Source organism: Manacus candei, unplaced genomic scaffold (genome assembly GCF_025592945.1).
Source record: "Manacus candei isolate 608988 ecotype Guabito, Panama unplaced genomic scaffold, ASM2559294v1 h1tg000089l, whole genome shotgun sequence".
In the NCBI taxonomy this organism is placed as follows: domain Eukaryota; kingdom Metazoa; phylum Chordata; class Aves; order Passeriformes; family Pipridae; genus Manacus; species Manacus candei.
The window spans coordinates 1778073-1797841 of NW_026138137.1; the positions used below are offsets into that span (position 1 = coordinate 1778073).

The following is a 19769-nucleotide window of genomic DNA, read 5'->3' on the forward strand; positions in this document are numbered from 1 at the left end:
ATATCCAAGTTTATCCCAAACTGAAGCAACTCCTCTGGCAACTAATCCTTTATTATATTAGCTCAAAATTAAATACTGCTAAAGAAAACATCTGAAATTTGTCTCACTCTGGCAAAGGTATAATTAACTGGTTTATTTGTTTGCAGGCTATATGTGTTGTGTTGTATGCTTTACTAAAAAGAGATGAATTGCAAGCTGGAGGTCTTCCTCTTGGCTCTGATTACTTTACACTGGTAGAATTGAGGACATCAGACCTCAGAGAGCCTTTGGGTGAGGCATGCAGGGGTCAGGGACTGCAAAGAGGAGCCTACACTGCAAGGGTAGAGAAGGAAAGATGCTTGGGAAGAGTTGGAGTCCTGCTTGCTGCAGGGGCTCTCGGCCTGTAGAGACATTCCCAAGTGTCAGGGCTGGTTTTGACCCAGTAAGACTCTGAAAGTCACCCTTTCCAGAACTGGTTTCATCATTGCTGAGTCTTCACTACATTATGAGTAATTGCCACATTGAGGTTTAGTATTTTGTGCTGTCATAGAAATCAGTCTTGAAGAATTAGAACTTTTTGCTATCTCTTCTCATCTTGGTGATAAGGTGGTCCCTTTCCTCACAAGGCTCTAGCTGTCCAGGCATCCCATCACATTTACCTTCAGGATGAAGTTGTAAGTCAAAGCTACCTAGGTCAGAGATGCAACAGTCTCCCTTTTGCAGCGAAAAATCATGATCTCTGGGCAACCTCATTCACATATTGCTTTGTTGACTTGCTTCTTGTTCAATGTCCCAGGTCAGGCTGGAGGGACACTCCAGCCCAGAATGGCACAGGGATGTGACTGGGCTTTGAAACCCTGAACTCCGGTGTAAGAACAGAGGATACAGCAAGTCAGAGGTTGATGACTTGTGTTTGAGAACCAGGTTGTCCACACTGGAGCTGACTCTGAACATCGCACTAGGCTTACTCAGGTTTAGTGGAATGTATAAGTATTAGTACTCAAATTATTTCTTTTACAAGGACCAACTGAGAATCCCATGAAGGCAGGTCCGGTTTGTCCAAAAGGAGCCCAGTTTTTTCCATTTAGTTGATTCATACTCAACAGTGTAAGGCCTGCAGTCACCAAGTCTGGGTAGTGCTTGCAAAGGCTGACCCTCATTGTATGGTCCACCTAATCCAGCCTTTTTGAGATTGTGTAACTTCAGGCCCATAGCTCTGTGGAAGTTTCTGGGACTGAAAATTGCTAATCCTGCATGACATGCTGTTCTTTGTGAAGTCCTAATCCAATACTTCTTGTAGGATGACCATAATGGAGCAGTGTTGGGGGAGGAAGAGGACTGCATAGTGAAGGCTCTGTTTTACTGAATGCAGAATCCTTATCTCACAGAATTCATCTATTTCCCTAAGTCACAGACCAGCAAAATGTTTCTCCGATTTTTTTTTATCAGGCATCAGTTGGTGTTTAAATGATTATAAGCATGTTATGAAAATTGATCTGTGCTCAACTTGCTTTATAGTTGGAACTAAATCAGTATTGATTTTATATTTTTGTATTAAATTATATATCATGGCTTTAAAGTGCCAAATGCATGAATAAATAGAAACCAATTTTAAAGCAGTTTGTTATATGGGTTCTTCCAGAAGGTGGCAGCTAGGGAGCTCATACTGTTATGTAGTACATTCTGACTACTACAGTGTGAACCCTTTGTATAGGGAAATAAGATTATGGTAGAGCAGAAAGGGGAAACTACTCCTCTACACAGCACCATTCATATCATTAGGTTTGAACTGGGAGTTGCATCAGAATGTTCTCCTGAACACTGTTAATGATATGAACGTCTTTTTCTGAAAGAAAAAAAGCCAAAAGAATTTTAAAGATATCTATTTCTATTTATTTTATATATATATACATACATATACATAAAAAAAATAAAGAAAACAAAAAGCCTGTGTGGAGGGAAGAGATGGGAAGCCAGAACAAAGTAGAGCAGGGTAGGTCTAGGTGGCCAAAATCCAAAGAGGATGCTGATGTGGCTGTTAGGTTTGGGTTGAAAGGCTCCAGTGTAAGGCTACAGCACTTTTGTCACAGAGCAGAAAGATGCCTGGTGATCAAAAATTATGAGAACAAGCTGGGAAATAAACATGGGGAGAGAGGAAGACTGTGATGGTGGTAGATGCAAACTCCTGCAGAATTTTTAGAATGAGAGGTTTTTTTGGACTGACTCTTGAAACTATAGGAAGGTTTGTTTGAAGTGATGACACGACGTGTGTCAGAAGGTGGGCAGCAGCTCCCAAAAACCGAAAAGCTGGAGCTCACTGAGGTCAGAAAGAATTTTGCAACTGTTGAGACTTCAGGCAACTTGGTGACTGTATAGTGGGGTGGTCTGGTTTTAACTTCTTCTGTGCATTATTTTCAGTCAGCCATGAAACACTTGCAGCTTGACCAGGGTGACTATTCTTTCCTGGAGCAACACCTGATCACATTTTCTTGAGAATGCCATTCAAAAAATTGAAAATGCAATTATTCATTTTTTATTTGGGGGGGGGGGGGGGAATAGGGCAGGGAGAATTTAGAATAAGGGGGCTTTTTAAATTAAAAATAAAACCAAAAAAGGTTTTATTTCTAAGAGAGTGAGCTATATATTTAGCAATTTAGATTAAACTTTCTCTCTGAGATCAGTTTCTCGAACCCTTAAAAGTATGAAAAATTGAAAGTGTACCCATTTCAGAAATAATTATGAAAGATCCAGCAGAATGGTCTGTGATTTGCATCAAAAAGAGAAAAATACATTTCACTAGCCATTTCCTGACTCTGACAACTGGAAATATGAAATACCAAGTTTTGACAGAAAATTTATCATTAAATAAAAATGTTCAGCATTTTTGTGCACTGAAAATCAAAAAACAACCTTGCTTGCAATGAGCAGCTTAAGTGTCACTGGAATATTAGAGTAAATTTTGAGAGCAGTTTTTATAAACAAAACTTTATTAGAAGACCTCCTAAATCAGCAGCAGTAGTTTCAAATTCTGGTTACATTTGTGCTGCCTCTTTATTAAGAACAATTATAATTAAGAGTTTCTGTGGGAGACTCTCCATTTTAGCTTTAAACCTTCACAGGAATCTCCAGAAGAGCACAACTGATCTCAGTTCTATGAAATTTAATTGGCTTTAACACGGTTCCTGCTAATAAAATAGAAAAGTAATGTATCAGTAGGTGTCCTCCCTTGTTGCTCTCTCGTGTTACAGCAATTCCACATTGGACTGTGAGAGCAATTTGATTCACGAGTAAATCAGGAACAGTTTCTTAAAAGGTGGTTTGTGAGGCACAGCACTGCTGCAGAAAGTAGCTTTGATTAGTGAGTAGTTGACATTCTTCTCTGGAAAACCTCGTGTTAGAGGGAGCATTTTACAGTATTTCAGGTGGAGAAATTAAAAGGCTATTGATCTCTTGTTCGTTAACGATCTTATTACATTTTTGCTAGACTGGCTGCCTAATACCCTGTCAAAATTCACACTCGAATGCCTGTCATACAGCTGCACACTTTCCAGCATCAGCCCTGTAGGATAATATGACATTTTTTTACTTTCTCTCTTAAACTGTTGTGCAATCTTATCCTGTGATATTTACACTTATCTAGAAGCAGTTGCATATCAGCACTTAGTGAGAGACTCCCTAGACACACTTGAGTCCTACAAATGTTAAGGCCCTACACTTACAAGAAATATTCTAACACTCATACAGTATTAATAATACAAATTCATAATATTTATAATACATCCCAGGGGAGAGAAAGGGAGGTTCACTTGAGTGTATTGCACATCATATAAAAAATTTGATATGGGTTTGGAAACAGCTGCTTTTTTTCCTAGCTTGTGGCAGCTGATGGATGCTGCTGCTGTTGGAGAAAGTGCTGTCTGACATCAGGTAATATATGTGCTGCCAAAGAGCTACAGCATCCCTTGGGATACAGGGAGCCTCATGGCACAGTCGTTTGGTGTGATCCAATACAAGTGCAAGTCATTAACACTGCAAGAATAGCAGCTGTGGGAAAGCCAGTACACCCAGTGCCAAACCTGATGATGATTTTGCTTCTGAAAGTTCATTGGCAGAAAGCAGCTGGTGAGTCACACCTGTTGGAAAATACTGTGTCATTCTTATTTCCCCAAGGAAGATAAATTGCACTTCGATCAATGACAAATCAGAAACATCAGTCACTTTTGAGAGGAAAATCTTTGTGACCAGATGCCATATATTTATTCTGAGTTCTATTAGATGGGCCCAAACCTCAGCTCTGCTGCCTTTCTATTTTAAAAATAGTAAAGATACAGTACCCAGTGAAAAGTCCCACCAAGCAATTAAGATTAGGGTTTATGGGAAAGATCCTAAATGGAGTTAGGGATTCAATCCTTTGAAAATCCTACCCTAAGATTACATGAGGTTTCAGCTTCCAGAGGATGATATGACCATAAGCATTCAGAGCATCTACTAGGTGACCCTGGAGAAGACAGTGGTCTGTATAAGCCAAAGTACAGTACAAATTCATGTGTTTCACCATTTTTAAATACCTCTCCTTTTCAGTTTGTAGGAAGGATTCATATTCATCAATATTCATTCTGGCTTTCTCTAACTTTTGACTAAAAAATCTAATTAAAATTGCTTTATTAGATTCAAAGAGTAATTTAAAATAAAAGTGTTCTGCTAACTAGACTCAAGTTGGTTGCATGCTAGGTCTTGTCCTTGAGGCAGGCCATAACTCAAGGATGGTTTATTAAGTCCACTGGCAGGTAGTTTTAGCTGTTTTAGCTTTTGTTTTCTGTTAAACACCTCATCTTCCTCCTAATCCCCCCATTATGCACTACTGGGTGCTTTCTAAACTAACAGGGCCCAGGTTGGGATTTTATTTGGTAATGGTTAGGATACAGCAGCTGAGGGACTTTGTCAAAAAGCTATTTTAAAATCCACCAAAACATAATATGTGATATGTAATTACTTGAAAAAATAGTGTACTATAGAAAACACAGCAAAAGCAGCTGTAACTCCTGTGATATTGGTGAAATGGTAACTTAATTAAGATATTGCTGAGTATAAGCATCACAGGTAAGAACTAAACCAATGCCTTCATGAGGTCTTGTGATTGTGTTCATGTTAGTTGCTCCCATGAAGCGCATCACAGAGGTGCAATAGCTTAGTCTTCTGTATTAAAATTGTATTTGCATTTTGGTAAGAATTTAACATCTATAAATGTATTTATATATAACTTGATGATGTGTAACTATTTGTCAGTAATGAGCAGCTAACTCTGAAGCAGAGTAGATCTATTTAGCTGTTGTTGTTCAGGGGATCTAGATTTCTTTGGGAACCACAATTTTCCTGAAATACCAGTGAATGTGCAGCTACCAACTGAACTGATTGAAGTTTAGCAGAGGAGTTAAGATTGTCTGAGTTTGGGGCAAAGATTCTGCAAATTTCTGTTTGCCCAGCCTCCTAAAAGAGTATAAACACGTATTTATAAATACTTATAAAATGTGTATTAATCTTTTAAAAGGGGAAAAAGCATGTAAATGTGGTCTTTTTCCGTTTTGTGAAGGGGCGAGGGCTGATTCACTTGCCCATTTCATTTTTTAAAGAGACTTTGGACAGGGAGAAGGAAAGGGGGAAAATATTCTCCACTCATGAAGAGGAGGATGTTGATGCTGCTTTTGCTGTATTTACTGTATTGAAGAGTGGGGAAAGCTCCATTTCTGCTGTGTTTGAAGGACAGGTTTCAGAGAAAATGGATGAACATTCTTTTTTTCCAGGCCATTATGACACAGTGGTCCATGACTGTGGAGGCTGGCAACCTCACATGAAAATCCACTGCCCAAACCCCAGAAACAGGAGTGCAGCAGATGCTACTCCTGTAAGCAGAACCTTGGCTGTTCTTTTTCACTGTGCTGGTGGGGGATGGAAAAATAAAGGTGATGAGAACAGTAAAAATCAAAATCCAAACTGAACTGTAGAAAGGTGATATTTGTAGCACCTACCATATTCATATGCATGTGTGCCACCACAGGTCACCAAATAGTTATTTAAACAGAGAGTTGAAAAGGAAAAACCTGTAACTGGCTTTTATCACAGTGATGGTCCTGGAAATGCCTTCATATCTCTTTAGATTTGTCACTGGAAAAGTCTTCTTGCTCTCATTTTCTGCTAGTCTTGGGGCTCAGCTCTTAATGCCGCCCTATAAAAACACAAACCTGTAATACATGCCTGATTTCAGCTGCAAAAAGGCTTTTGTTCCTACAGTGGCCTCCCTTTGCTGAAAATCTGCTCTGCGTGAGCTTTCTCAGTGTGTAATTACTTGAGGATCTATAGGTAAGACTTTTCAGTACTTAAATAACTGGTATATGAAAACTCCATGGTGAGGCCTTTCATAAATCAGAGGAGGCTTTGGTGCAATTGATTTGATGATGTAGTTCACTCTGGGGGCTGTGAATGGTAGAGTCTAATGAAGAATATTGAAAAGGTTACAGAACTTTCTCTTGCTCTGTGTGGTTTTTGTTTTGAGGCTGATGCCTGAATGGTAGAAACAGTCAAGTTATTAAACCCCACATCTTTCAATTCCATTTGCAACACACATATCTTCATTTCAAAACACACATTTGTCCATGTTTTTTCTTTAGGCAGTGCAAAAGTTATTGTTTACTGCAAAAAAAGTATGCAAAAATTCAATGTAGATCTGTGCTGTACTAAAGGTACTAAAATATCAGTGAATCCTTCCAGTGAAGGACAGCAAAGCTTTTCACCAGTGCACATGGTTCTTTTTTTCCTGTGTGTCTTTCTGGAATTATATGTCTGGATTTCAGTAAAATATATAGTGATGTTAACTTGGATTTCTTAATTTAGTCAAAAAGACTCATGTTTCTTTCAATACTTCCTTCGTTGCTTTTGTGTTTGTTTGGGTTTTTTTCAAGATAGCAGAAAAGACTAAGGCTGTCTTATTCTGCTTTGGCTGAAAAAATCTTTAGATAGTGGTGTTAAGATTATGGCACAAAGGCAAATGCCATTGCACTCATACTGCTTTTACATAGCAATCACGTTGTACCAGAAATAATAATCTCTTGGTAAGCTAATTTCAAAATGATGATAATGACATTGATCTCCGTTCTAAAGTGCTTTGAGATTTACTGATGAATGTCTTGATGCAAGAAATAGATATAAATTACCATCAAAGGCATTCATGTATAGAAATTCCAAAGAAAATTATCAGAAAATTTAGGTTCCAAAGTTTAATACTGCTGTTGAGATTCTCTCTTCTGCCATTACCATCAGTAAAGAGTGAAAATGAATTTGAAAATATGCAAGACCAGCAAAGTAACCCTATGTGTGAGCCCCCCCTGCTGCCTCTGGCTGCCATTACCTGGCAAACCTCTTCCCAAGATCACTCCAGAGCTTGCTTAGGAGCTTCAAGAAGCAAAGGGGACATAGTGGCTGGGATAAGGATCAAATTCATTCAAGAGAGAGGTCAAATTGGGGAGGGATACTTTTTTTCCTCCAACCATAACTCTGAAATATGTTTCTAAAAAATGAAACTTTTGACAGACTTTATCGAAGCTAATAATATTGTTTTCTTTCAAAGGTGTAACTAATATTTTCAGAATTTCATCAAATTAAAAAATATTCAAAATATATAGGACCCTTTGTATTTTTGCAACCTTGACAAAAGATTTTAATTTCACTGTTATTTTATGAAAAATAACCTCTTCTCTGCTAAAACTTTTAAATGCTGCGTTTCTGATAGAAAAGATTTGGAAACTCAAGTGTGAGGATTTATACTCTGCAGCCTTGCAGCTTCTTTGTTCATTTTCACCTGCTCAGCAGGAGAGGAGAGTGGAGTGAGTGCTACAGCAGGAACTGTAGCACATTATGCTTTTTTGTGCAGAAGTATCAATATCTAGGCAAGGCAGTGAAGGACTCAGTCCCCTGGGAGTTATCCAAGAAAACAGACTGCACCAAAAGTTGTGGTCCTTCAAATAGGAGGTAGGGTTGCTCAGGAAATAGTCCTTCAGATTATATTTAAAATTTAGCATCTATGGCTAGAAATGAGACCATGACAGACGTTGCAGCTCTTGGATGTGCTGTTTTATAACTGGCACCAGTATGAGCCACAGTACGAGAGTAAATGCTCTGTTTCGGTAATTCTGCAGAATTACTGTTTGTTTGCATTTTGGCTTTCCTTGTTCAGTTCCCAATATATGATGAAAAAAAAAGTAATTTCTCATTTTGATGAAGACGTAAAGCAGACTGGGAGGAATCCCATCTATAAGAACATCTGTGTGTCTCTCTGCTCTCGTGTCTAACAGATATCTATCTGGTATCTCTAAAAGCCAATGGAAGGAGAAAAATACAGAGCTAGGTTGCCCACTGCTGCAACTAATGAGCTGCAGTGTTAACAATGTAGAGATAATGATGGCAGATTTGGGGAGGAAAATGAAACCAGGAAGACTGCAGGTACTCAAGCAAAGAAAGCTGCTTCATGCCAGCACCTGAAGGTGCCGTCTTTTCTGTGAAACTTTTCCTGAACTGCTGTGTCAGCCCCTGAAGGCTGGAGATTTTACGTGGAACTTAGGGACTTTGGGTCTCCCTGAGAGTGCTGTGGGAGAACAAGGTAAAGGTTTTTCAGAGATTACCTTTAAAATACTAAAAAAAAAATTCACATAAGGTTACATTTTTGGAGGGACTATGTAGAGATTCAAGGCAAAACATATGCTGTTAAACTGAAAGTGATTACTTTGTACCTAAAATAGCCCTGGAAATGGTGGGTTAAATATGAAGTAGACTTCATATTTTCTGCCTAAGAATTGTGTGCATGTGCTCTAAATTGTTAAAGAGTTGCTCTCTATTAGTCTGGAAGCTGCTAAACTTCACCAGTGTATGAAGGTGTGGAATGCTTGCATAGCCTCCAAAATGAAAAAGAAGTTACAGGTTTTATCTGAAAGTCAATGATAATATTGTCAAGAGTTTTGAGGGCTTTGGCTTGGACTAAGCTGTTGTTTATAAGTAGTCAAAAGAAGGAAATTATTGCCATTGCTTGGCAAAATTTAGCACCCCTGTTTGACTTGAGAATCCCTTCATTACTTAACTAACATTGGTATCAAAAATGATGCCGAGGTTCTACACTCTTCTTCAGACATATGTGCTGCTACCTGAAAGCCTAGAAATTCTTATGCTGTGGAACTTGTGGTCATATAGTGTCAAGCTGTCTTATGTAAAACTTTCAGCAAATTGGGAATCCATCACAACTCCTTAAGAAAACTCTTTGAAGGCTACAGTTGACCTTGGATTTATAACTGTCATGTTTTTGACATTTCCTTTCTTATTTAAGGTATATATTCTCTTTGCACTGTCTTCATCAGAGATACAAGCTGAGATTGATGAGACCCATCCATTAATTCCAACTTTTTTTCATGACACGTCTTGCACATCTCCTGTCCCATCTCCAGTCTATGCTTTTCATATTAAGTAATAGTCTGAACTTGTGTAAAAGCATTTGACTTGTAGAGATACAGTGAAAACTTGGTCTTTCCAGTTAAAGTAGTTTAACCTCTTGATTTTTAAATGTGATTCCTTTCAGGGGTGCAAAGTGATGATAATTCTGTTTTACAGGCAGGAAGTCATTGGAGCTTAACCTAAATTTAGGGCAATGCCTGACCCCTCTGAGGGGCTGAGCATGCAGTCCTCATTCCTTTGCCAGATTAGGCCTCCAGTGCTTTGTGACTTGATTCCCATCCTGTTTTGTGCCTGGTTTATACCATTGACTTTAGCATTGTTATTTCTCCTCTAAACTGGTCTTGGGCATCTACCCTGAAGCCTCAACCCAGTTATCTTATTAATTAGTGAAACAAGAGTCCTTCCTTTGTTGTACCTGCTGAAGGATGTGCTGTAGTGTGTGTCCACAAGGAAGGTTTGGTTACTCCAGAACTGGAAAGAACACAAACAAGGGACACAATGCAAAGACCAAAAAGAAAATAATATAACAGTCAAAAAGGCAGGGTATCTTCCTTAATTTAGCCAATTCTGAAACAAAAAAAATACTTTATTGACATCCTCACTTTAATCACACTGCAGAATCTGAAGGACATTTCTGGGATAGGTTTAGCAAAGGATTCCTGTTACTGTTGCTCTGGTTTATTTAATCTGCCATTTTTGCTTTCTGACCTGTCAATAAATACTTTGTTATAAAAGCTGATGGGAAGTGACCGCTGTGCTATTAGTGAGGTGGACATTCTAATAGTGGCACAACCTGCTAGACTGCTGGGCAAATAAAATGCTGGTTTTAGGAACCTTTCTCTTGGGTGAAATAAGGAAATCTTGGCTGACCTGAGTACAAGGAAGGTGAGTGTAGGGAAATTGCTTTTATGTCACCTTAGTTCACCTGTTTGTTATTTTTCTGCAAAGAGTTAAACAAAGCCTTTAGAGGAGGGAAAGAGGAAATGGAAGAAGGAAATGGCATGAGACTGGGGGAGCTGCCAGAAGTGGCCAATCCTTAGCAAAAGGGACCCTGAGAACGTGTTACAGCTTTGCATCCTGCAGACAGAAAATTACATGGAGGTTTAGGCAAGGAGAAACATACATAGACGCCTGCATTGTATTTGCCCCCTTGATGAGTAACTACTGCTCTGTTCTGATAAGTATGGTGGTGTTTTTTTCATTCATAAAAGAAGTTTTTTAAATGCTAGCTAGAGTGGTAATCCACACTGACATAACGTGGAGAGCTGATAGCTGCTGCTCTGACACCAGACTAGCCACTGGCTGTGGAAACCCAGCTGGTTAAGTGAGGACATGTAAGTTCAGATGACCACTTAAATTATATTTAATTTTGAGAAATCTCACAAGAATTTGTATTTTTTTTTTAGAGAAAATGAATATTGTCTTCCCTTTGCCTCCATTGCCACCTAAACAAAACAAAAAATGTTTTACTCTGTAAATAAGTGACTTTATAAATGCAATTAATTTTATCTCTTGAAGTACATTTTCTAGATGTTTTGAACAACTTCAGGTAATTTAAAAGCAAGGAAAGGACATGGGTGGCAATAAAGGGAGAATTAAGAGAAAAGTGTACATACATTGAAGAGGTAATGCCATAACTCTAATCCTGCCACTGGCTATTGGTGCAGAACCCAGACCCCATGCCTGTTCAGAACCACAGGGTAAGAGTCAAAAAAGTGTTGTTGGTTTTAGTGTTTGTAAACTGTACCTAAGAGATTTTTTTTTCTCCCCCCAATTTGGACTCTTTATCTCGAGGCTGTTGGCTTTGGTGAGCCAGCCAAACCCTGCCTGAGCTGAATGCTGGGTGTTGCATGTGTGCATAAGCACGCAGCAAAAGCTTAGTTATTGTCTATATTATCTCTGTGCACTGGGCTGTGATTTTTCATTTCGCAGCTCTGACACAAATTGGTGTGCTTGAACTGGTGACACAAAGGAAAGGATTTGGACATATATTGGCATGGGTTTCATTAACCAGTGCACTGCCCTGGTCTGAGCTGCTTTTACAGATAATTCCTGTATTCTTACCCCAGAAGTAAGCAACAGAATAATTCTTTAGGGGTGTATTTTGTGTAATCCCCATATGGGAACAGTCACATCTTATTTCATTTTACAACAGCAGTTTTGTTCAGCTAAATGTTTTCCTTTCCAGAGAGGTGTGAAGGTTGAAAATAGCTTTTCTTTGGTTTTTAACCTGTGCTACATGTCTGTGTCAAGTTATAGAAACACTAAATACGTTTACAACCCACAAACCCTGCTTTGGTTTAACTACAACTTCACTAGCCATTATGATGCCCTTCAATTTCCATAATTTCAGTGAGAGAGAAGGGCTCCTCATACCTTGTAGGGTTTTTGAGACGGGCCAAGTGAAAGGTCAGGGTCCTGAAAAGAGGTTTGACAACCTGGGGCAAGTCAGGGTAGCTGAACCTCCTGATAGACAAAGTACAGAAAAGGCATCATTTGATTATTGTGCTGCCTGCTCAAATCTGAAGTGCTTTGGATGTTCTTCACGTTGCATCCCTCAGCTATATTTATTCTCCCTGGCCATTATAATTCTTTTTTAGCACAAAGGCCATATTTACTGTGTTTATGCAGATATTAACACACTTTCAGAGACAGCACAAACTGGGAGCTCTGAGGCTGCGTTTCTGTGGACGTCGCTCTTGGCATCAAAGGCAGCGTGAGCTGTTCCCTCTCTTCTCCTCTTCAACTCCATCTGTTTATTCCATTTAGCTCCAACTGTTCACTCCAGGGGTGGCTCCTCAGTTGTGCCATTGCCACTTCTTGCAGGGCTACAGATGAACTGGCTGACCTCAGCTGAATTAAAACTATGCTCAGTCCTTTTTTTAATTCTTTAACAGGATTAGTTGTAAGTTGAGTTTCTCAATCTAGTTCACCATAAGGTCACACAGACAAACGGATCTGCAGGACTGAGGGACAAAGAGTAACCTGTTTTCCCTCCCAGAAATGTGCCCTGAAATGGTGACCCAAAGCACAGTGAGGTGTTAGGACCAATACAGTTATTAAAGTCCTTGTGCCTGAGACTTTTGCTTCCCCTATTAGGATGATTAGAGATAACTATGGGACAAAACTGTGCACTCTTAACACCTTCTCAGAACTGCAGAGAAGGTGAATGGGCATTTGAGGATGGAGTTTGGTTTATTGTTACGTTTGGCTTTTAAACTGTCTTCTACCCTCCTGTGCAATATATTCTAATTCCTCTTTATTTATATCCAGTAATTTTTGAGATTGCCTTTATCATCTGATTGCTATCCCTTTCCCAGACATGCAGGAGCAAATTTTGGCTTTCTTTGCTGGCTCACCTTTTAACTTCTCTTGTTCCTCTGCTGCTGTCTTTTTCACACTGAATGCTGATGAGGTACTATTTGGTCTGTCTTCAGCAGTCATTTTCTGGGTAATTTCTTTAAGCAGCAAACACTAATTCCTCCCACTCTTTAAAGTGCCATATGGGATCAGATTACCAGATTAAACATGAATCCATTTTTGGATAGCATTTCTGTCCCATGCTAATTCTATTAAAATTGTTGACTATCTGGCCAAAAGAACTGCCTTCTAAAGACTTACATGAAACTATTTTCAGGCTAGAACAAGAAGGGTAAAGGGCCATTTTTAAATGTTGTTTCTTTATCTCAAAGTTTGCACTTATGCAAACATATTGCCAAGTGGATTCCATTTGTTCATGTTAACAGGAACTGCTACAAATGCAAAAATATGTTTTTAGCAGTTATCTTCCTATGAAGCATTTCCAATCCCAGCTGACACATGCAATAATTTTGAAAGATCATGTGGGGGGCCTCAGCAAGAGAATGTGGCCCTAGAGATTATGATCATCATTCAGACAGTAAAGTTGCACACATTTTAGGAGCAGATGATAGTTTACAGGCTGTATTTGATAGCCCTGACATAGCTAGAAATTTGTTAAAAGAACTGGGATGAGGAACGTGTTTAAAGGAATAACACTGTTCTCCTGGATGAATATTTCTGATGCATTACTACGTAGTGGGTGGACTGGGCTTGATAATCAGGGAGGAGCAGCCTGGTAGTAACCGGGTACTTTGTGTTATTCTCTCTTGCTGGTTTTATATTTATTTGCTGAGGCTGTGAGTAATGCATGGCTCAAAGGCATGGTTTCTGTTCTAGAAAGGAAGAATGTATTGTTTAGTCTGTGGCTGAAAGGTAACTGCTTGATTTCCATACCCAAGCCATTGGCTCTCCTCTCCCCTGCTCAGTAAGTGTTATGGTGCAGTGTATGGGAATTCCTTCACACTGGAGGCTTCTGAGGGACAGGGGACTACTCCATCAGCCAAAAATGGCATAAACAAGATTTAAAATCATTAGCATGGCTTCTGCCATTATGCTCTCAGCAGATATTGTAAACTTGCAGGATTTGATTCATCATTTGCATTGGTGCAAAATTGGCCGTGACTGCCAAAAAACAATTGACTGTTCCTTCACAGCTGTTTTCTAATTACATTAGAATACTGTGGTGTCTAATGCAGCTGCTCAACCATGGTGTGGACCTGCCTTCTCCCAGAGGGACCTTTCCAGAAAAGCAACAATTGCTTTGAGATGAAATCTATAGCAGAGGTGGCTTGTACACAGGTAGCAGTGACACTTCAGTCATGGCCAATTCGCTTCTTTCCTGGGAAGCTATCCCACAGGACAGATGACTGCTGAGAAGTCAGAGTTTAGAAGAATAACACTAAAAACATCAAGTCATCTCACATCATGCTGGCACACAGCCCAGGAGCTTGTAAAAATGCAACTTCATCAAACAAAAAGGACTTACCAGAAAAGGAATGGAACAGAAAGGAAAATACCTTCCAGCTCTAACTTCTGATGTTCCTGTGCTTCGTAAGCCATGTGCAGCTTTTGTTACCCTGTTTCCAGCTGTATGTGGAGGAACTGGAAGAGCTGAAGAGAAGGTGACAACCTGAGCAGAGGAATTGAGAAGTTTCTGTACAGGCAGAGACTGAATGCACCAAATCTCTTCACCCCGGGGAAAAAGGAGTCTCAAAGTGTGCATAACAGTGTGAGCAGCAAAGATGTAAAGGGATGTGCAAAACTATAAATGATCTAGAGGGTGCAGAAGGGAGTTGATCATCTCCTGCCACCACAGAATAAGAAGCAGAGGCACTGCAAAATTGCTAGGCAGCAGGAAAATATTTTTTCTTCATAATGTAAAATAAATTGAGATTTTCATTGATACAAGGTAGTTTGGATACCACCGCAGGTTTAAAAAGGTTTAAGAAAGGATTAGACAAATTCAAGACAGAAAGATGCAACCAAGTTTGTTAAATGAAGTAGTCTGGATATAACTTCCAATTCAGGAAAACACAAAGTCTTCAACTGACAGAAACTAGAAGTTTATGTTAGGGAAATATCATCTTGCAGCTTTGGGCTACATGCAGACAGATCAGTAAAAAGATAATTTTTCATCTTTCTTCAGTTCTCTGGATATTTCACATGCTTTATCTTGTGAAAATGTACTACTGAGACTCAAGCTTGGAAAATTGTTTTATTATTATTTTCATACTTCTGTTTTTCTGAGGGAAAGAGGTTCCCATTACACCCTACTTCGGCATGTGCTCTACTGGTAAACTTCAAGGAACACAAACTTGTTTTCCCTCTCCCCATCTTTCTGGCTTCTCAGACAACTGTTTTGGATTTTTTGTCTGTCATGTCACAGTCCCTTGGTCTCTTTTATGTTGACCTGAGGATATTTGGAAGAGGACTTGAGGCAGGAACAAGCATATCCTCAGGCAAGAGCTAAAAAGCTGTTAAACTGGCTCAAGTAGCAAACAGGAACAGAGTACAACTCTAGAGTTGGTCGTCTGTAAGGGAAAATTTACTTGTTCAGGTACAAGGTGCCTTTGGCCTAAGGCAAAGGAGAAATGAGAAATGAGACATATCCTTATGGGGTGGCCTGGCTTTTTTTTGTGGTTTTCACAGGCAAAGACAGACTAAAAACATCTTAACCTGTAGATTTTTTTGTCTGCAGGAAGTGCTTGGCTATATCGAGTTTCTATTTAAGCAGTAAAGAAGTTATCATCTTTTTTACAGTTGAAAAGATAATGAGGAGGCAAATTAGGTGTAAACCCACAAGATGGGAATGTCTGAGTCAGAAGATGGTCTAAAACAAGACAGAAGTAGAATGCCTTCACTTCACTGATGAGTTACGTGATGTCCAGATAGGATATTACCTCTTTTAGTACTGAAGAAGATTTAAGAGAAGAGTAGAAGTAAATATTAATACATATTATTTTATACATATAGTATAAAATGTTTATAACACTGCCTGCTACCACCCACTGCTGGTTTTTTTAGCATCTCTGAGAAAGAGCAACTATAAAGTAACACATAAATAATGCAAAATAATTATTTGATAACACTAAAGCTATTTTAAAACAAACATTTTAAAACCTTTCTTAAAACTGAATCAAATGAAGATACCAAACAGGAAGCCTAAAGATTGCTTGTGCATATTTTTCTTTTTCTTGTCTGCAAGTAACATATGTAAGAAAAATCAGATCTCTTCTGATTTGAGCAATATGGTTACAAAGTTTAACAACATTTAAAAAAATAATTGTCAGAGCATGATTTAAAGAATTTTAGACATGCTTAATGGTGTTATGGAAAGAGTAACCTGGGTTAGCTTTGCTAAAGGCTTTCATTATCCTCTGGGTTATATTGACAAAGATGACTCATATATCTTACTAAAAATTATTTGAAATGGAAGGTGGGTGTTTAGTTTTCTTCCTGTCCTACAGAGATTGTTGTAGAGGATGACACAGTAGCCGTCATCTGAGAACTAAATAGTAGGGGCAGGTAGAATGGCTTAACTTAGCCCATCATCTAAACTGAAGTGATTAAACAGTTTAGAATCAGGGATGTTTGGGTTCTTTTTTTTCATTTTCCCATTATATATTTTAATACCCTGGAGCCCCTATTTAGATTTGTGCTTCAGTGCTTAATGATGTAAAGAGAGAGGGTTCCTGCTCTCTGTCATTCCCATAGCTCACTGGCTAAACATGGCCATCTGCTGAATTTGGGGGCTGCAGGCTGGCAGACTTGCCAGTGCATATAAGAAGTAGAAATCTTATTTTTGGGACCACACAAATAAGGATAGCTGCAGCTACTGACACCTCGAAACATGACACTGTGAATACTAAATATTGGCAAAGGGATGACAGGAAAACTACTGGCATCTTTTTAAAAAGCTATTGTTTGGTCCAGAAGGGTTAAAAGGGAAAAGTGGTATGCACAAAGGCTTTGGATAACCCAAAACAGGTTGCATCTGGGCTTGTCTGTGCCACATTTTCTACTCTGCAAAAGTTTTATAGATCCATTCAGAGCTGTTATCACTGATAATGATGATGACCTTGTTTCTGTCTAGCAATGGAAGGTCCTTTGATGTTTCTCCTTCTCATTGATGAGAAGCAAAGTAAGGTTCTGAGTCAGGAATTTCCCCTGGTGAGGTGGAACTGTGTAACAGACAGTTAGATCCTACAAGATCCCAAAAGGACACACATGAATTACATCTAAATTTTCCAGCCAAGACATTTTTCCTACTTGAAATAAGACCCGAACCTGACTGGTAAATTCACACTACAATTCTTGTTTATTTTTCCGTGTAAGAGAACTCCAAACATGAGTAGGGTTATCCAACCTTCTAGAGAAAGTATTCAGTGGAAACAGCAGATGTGCATGTAACATTCCACCTAACACTTTTCTAAAATTATTTAAACTATCAAACAAGAGAAAACCGTAGTTCAGATATGTTGGTGGTGTGATGTTAGAAATATATAGTAGATTTGTTTCACTTGTAATTTCATCGGGATAAGGGAAAAGTTACAAGTAGTCTCTGGTATTTAATTATTATTATTATTATAGTGTATTATTATTATTATTATTATTATTATTATTATTATTATTATTATTATTATTATTATTGAGGTTTCAAAGATATATACCTTATAAGATAGGGAAATAGCCAATCTCTTGCCCAGGTGTCTCCATGTTTCTGTCTCTCACAGAAACTGGGACTCACAGATGACATTGATATGAGAAGGATATATCCAGATGACCGTGACATTTTTAAACATCTTTGCTTTCTACCCTTTCTTGCAGATCAGCTAGACAGCATCATCTTTTAGAGGAAATCACAACAATAAGGAAAGCGTCTGGGAGTAGAAGTAGGATGTTGTGAAGATACAGTGGAAGGAATTTGTGAGAAAATATAGTGAGGGCAAAGAGGCTCCTTTCAGCACAGAGTAGGGAGGATGGGGAGCAGCCACAAAGCGGTCAAAGGTCTGCAACAGCAACAAGCACTGACGAAATTTGTTTTGCTGTATTGTGATTCAGAGTCATCTTTCAGCAGTAAAGTTCTGTAAGGTAGGAGGATGGTGGTTCTCTAAATTTGGAAGATTGTTCAGTGAAAATCATTGCTGATGAATTTTCCCTATTATCCTGAATGCAGTTCATAGTTTTACAGACAGCATAAGGCATAGTATCAGCATGACCCCTGGGGTCTACTGAATAGTAGCAAGTAAAAGTTGAGACAATATGGAACCACTTTGCATAAAAACAAATATAAGAGTAATTGTAATTTTTAAATCCTAGATTCAAAATGTAGGTATCAAGTCAGAGAAGCACATATTTACAGAATTCATAGTTTGATGAGTTTTAAATGAATAATGTATTGACCCTATATATGTTCTTGTGCATTTAAGTAACAACTACAATTTCCATTGATGCCCAGACCTGTTATAGAGACACCTTTCATTTTGCTTTGATGTGTTTTGGGTGGTATTACCCACTAAGCTGTTTTTCAGTAACAGTGAATATGTTTATCTTTCAGGGATATATCAATACATATTTAGATTCCTGTTCACTGCTAAGAATATTGAAATGTACAAATCAATAGATCAGTCATGGTTGTTTAAAGAGGCTTCTCTTTTGTTGTACATCTGCCTTTACACCCTCAAATGGCATGCCATCAAGGGTACTCACTGTTAGAAGGTGCTTAACCCAACATATGAAAATCAGTACCTTTTGTAGTATCTTTTAATTATTTTTTTTATCTTTTTGGGCACATGGAATTATTCTGAAGAGCAATTTTGAAGACTAGGTTGAAAGACTATCCTTTGGATATTAAAGCAATTAAAAGCCAAGAATATATTTGCTTTAGTTTGCTGTAGCAAGTTTTCTGTTTGCCAGTGGAACTGTATGAATACAGAATGTTTCCATTTATGCTCATGACTGCTAAAAGTATATATGGCTCTATAGAGCAACGCTGGGTATCAATATTGTATACCTTTTCACTTTCTGTTAGAGAATGGATAATTTAGGGTCTAACTTGAAAGAGCACTTGGCTCCAATGATTCTGGTAATTGAAATGTATGGGAATTCTGTTTAAATACAAATCTAATCAGGATATCACTGATAGCCCAAGTGAAATTCAGAGAGCTTTAATACTTTGATCTATGAAGGTCTTTTCTAATAGGAAGGGGAATTAGTCTTGGTGGATAAACAAACCACGTTTACTTTCTTTTATTTTCCTTTACCTCAGACGTGTTTATGTTTGAAGATCACTCCAATTTTATTCGTTTTTTGTTTTCTCTCTTTGTGTTCACTTCAAATGCCCTCTCTTCCAATTCTTCTGTGTGATTCTTCAGATCTCTTCTTTTCCACAGCAGTGACCTGATACTGCTGTCTTACTCCTGTCTTGCAAAAAAACCCTCAGCAGCAACAGTATTTTAGAAGAATAGAAGGCAGTTTCTTTATTGTAATTTAAAAATTGAACCAATTCTGACTGTGCATGAAGTGCAGCCTCAGCAGCTCTGGGTCTGGCCTCTTTGATAGATAATTATCTGAACAATTCCTTTTTTGAGGGAGAGTACCAGGATGCCAGATCCACAGCTAGCCAAAATTGATGACCTCCAAATTCACAATATTCAGAAGGAAATCAGGCAAGTTTTCTTGACAGTCTGTTCTTTGGTTTTCATTGCCTCCATGTGACTACTATGTCCCTGCATCATGTTTCAGAAGCCTTTTCTCATCATTGTGTTTCTTTTGTCACAGGGCCCATCACACCACACTTCACTAAAATACCCGACATTTGTTAATGACGTCTCTGACTTGATGCCTCTATCACTTTTGTAACAAAAAGGCTTTGCACTTCTGCTAATAATTCCTATTTATGGCAAGAGAAGGACAATTCAATGACTGTGGTACTTTCC

The 19769-nt window shown here is 38.5% G+C and overlaps 1 protein-coding gene and 1 long non-coding RNA gene across 3 annotated transcripts in view; both read left to right on the forward strand.

Annotated features, from left to right (window-relative positions):
• Positions 1–19769, forward strand: part of PTPRN2 (protein tyrosine phosphatase receptor type N2) — a 643008-nt gene that overhangs the window by 465238 nt on the left and 158001 nt on the right. The gene's annotated exons all lie outside the window — the stretch shown is intronic.
• Positions 5849–19610, forward strand: LOC127482509 (uncharacterized). Of its 2 annotated transcripts, XR_007908640.1 has the most exons (4): positions 5849–5881; positions 6268–6336; positions 17659–17922; positions 19422–19610. It is a non-coding gene; the product is annotated as an uncharacterized LOC127482509 (long non-coding RNA). The 2 variants fall into 2 exon arrangements; XR_007908639.1 differs by lacking the exon at positions 6268–6336 and having other exon boundaries at positions 5855–5939.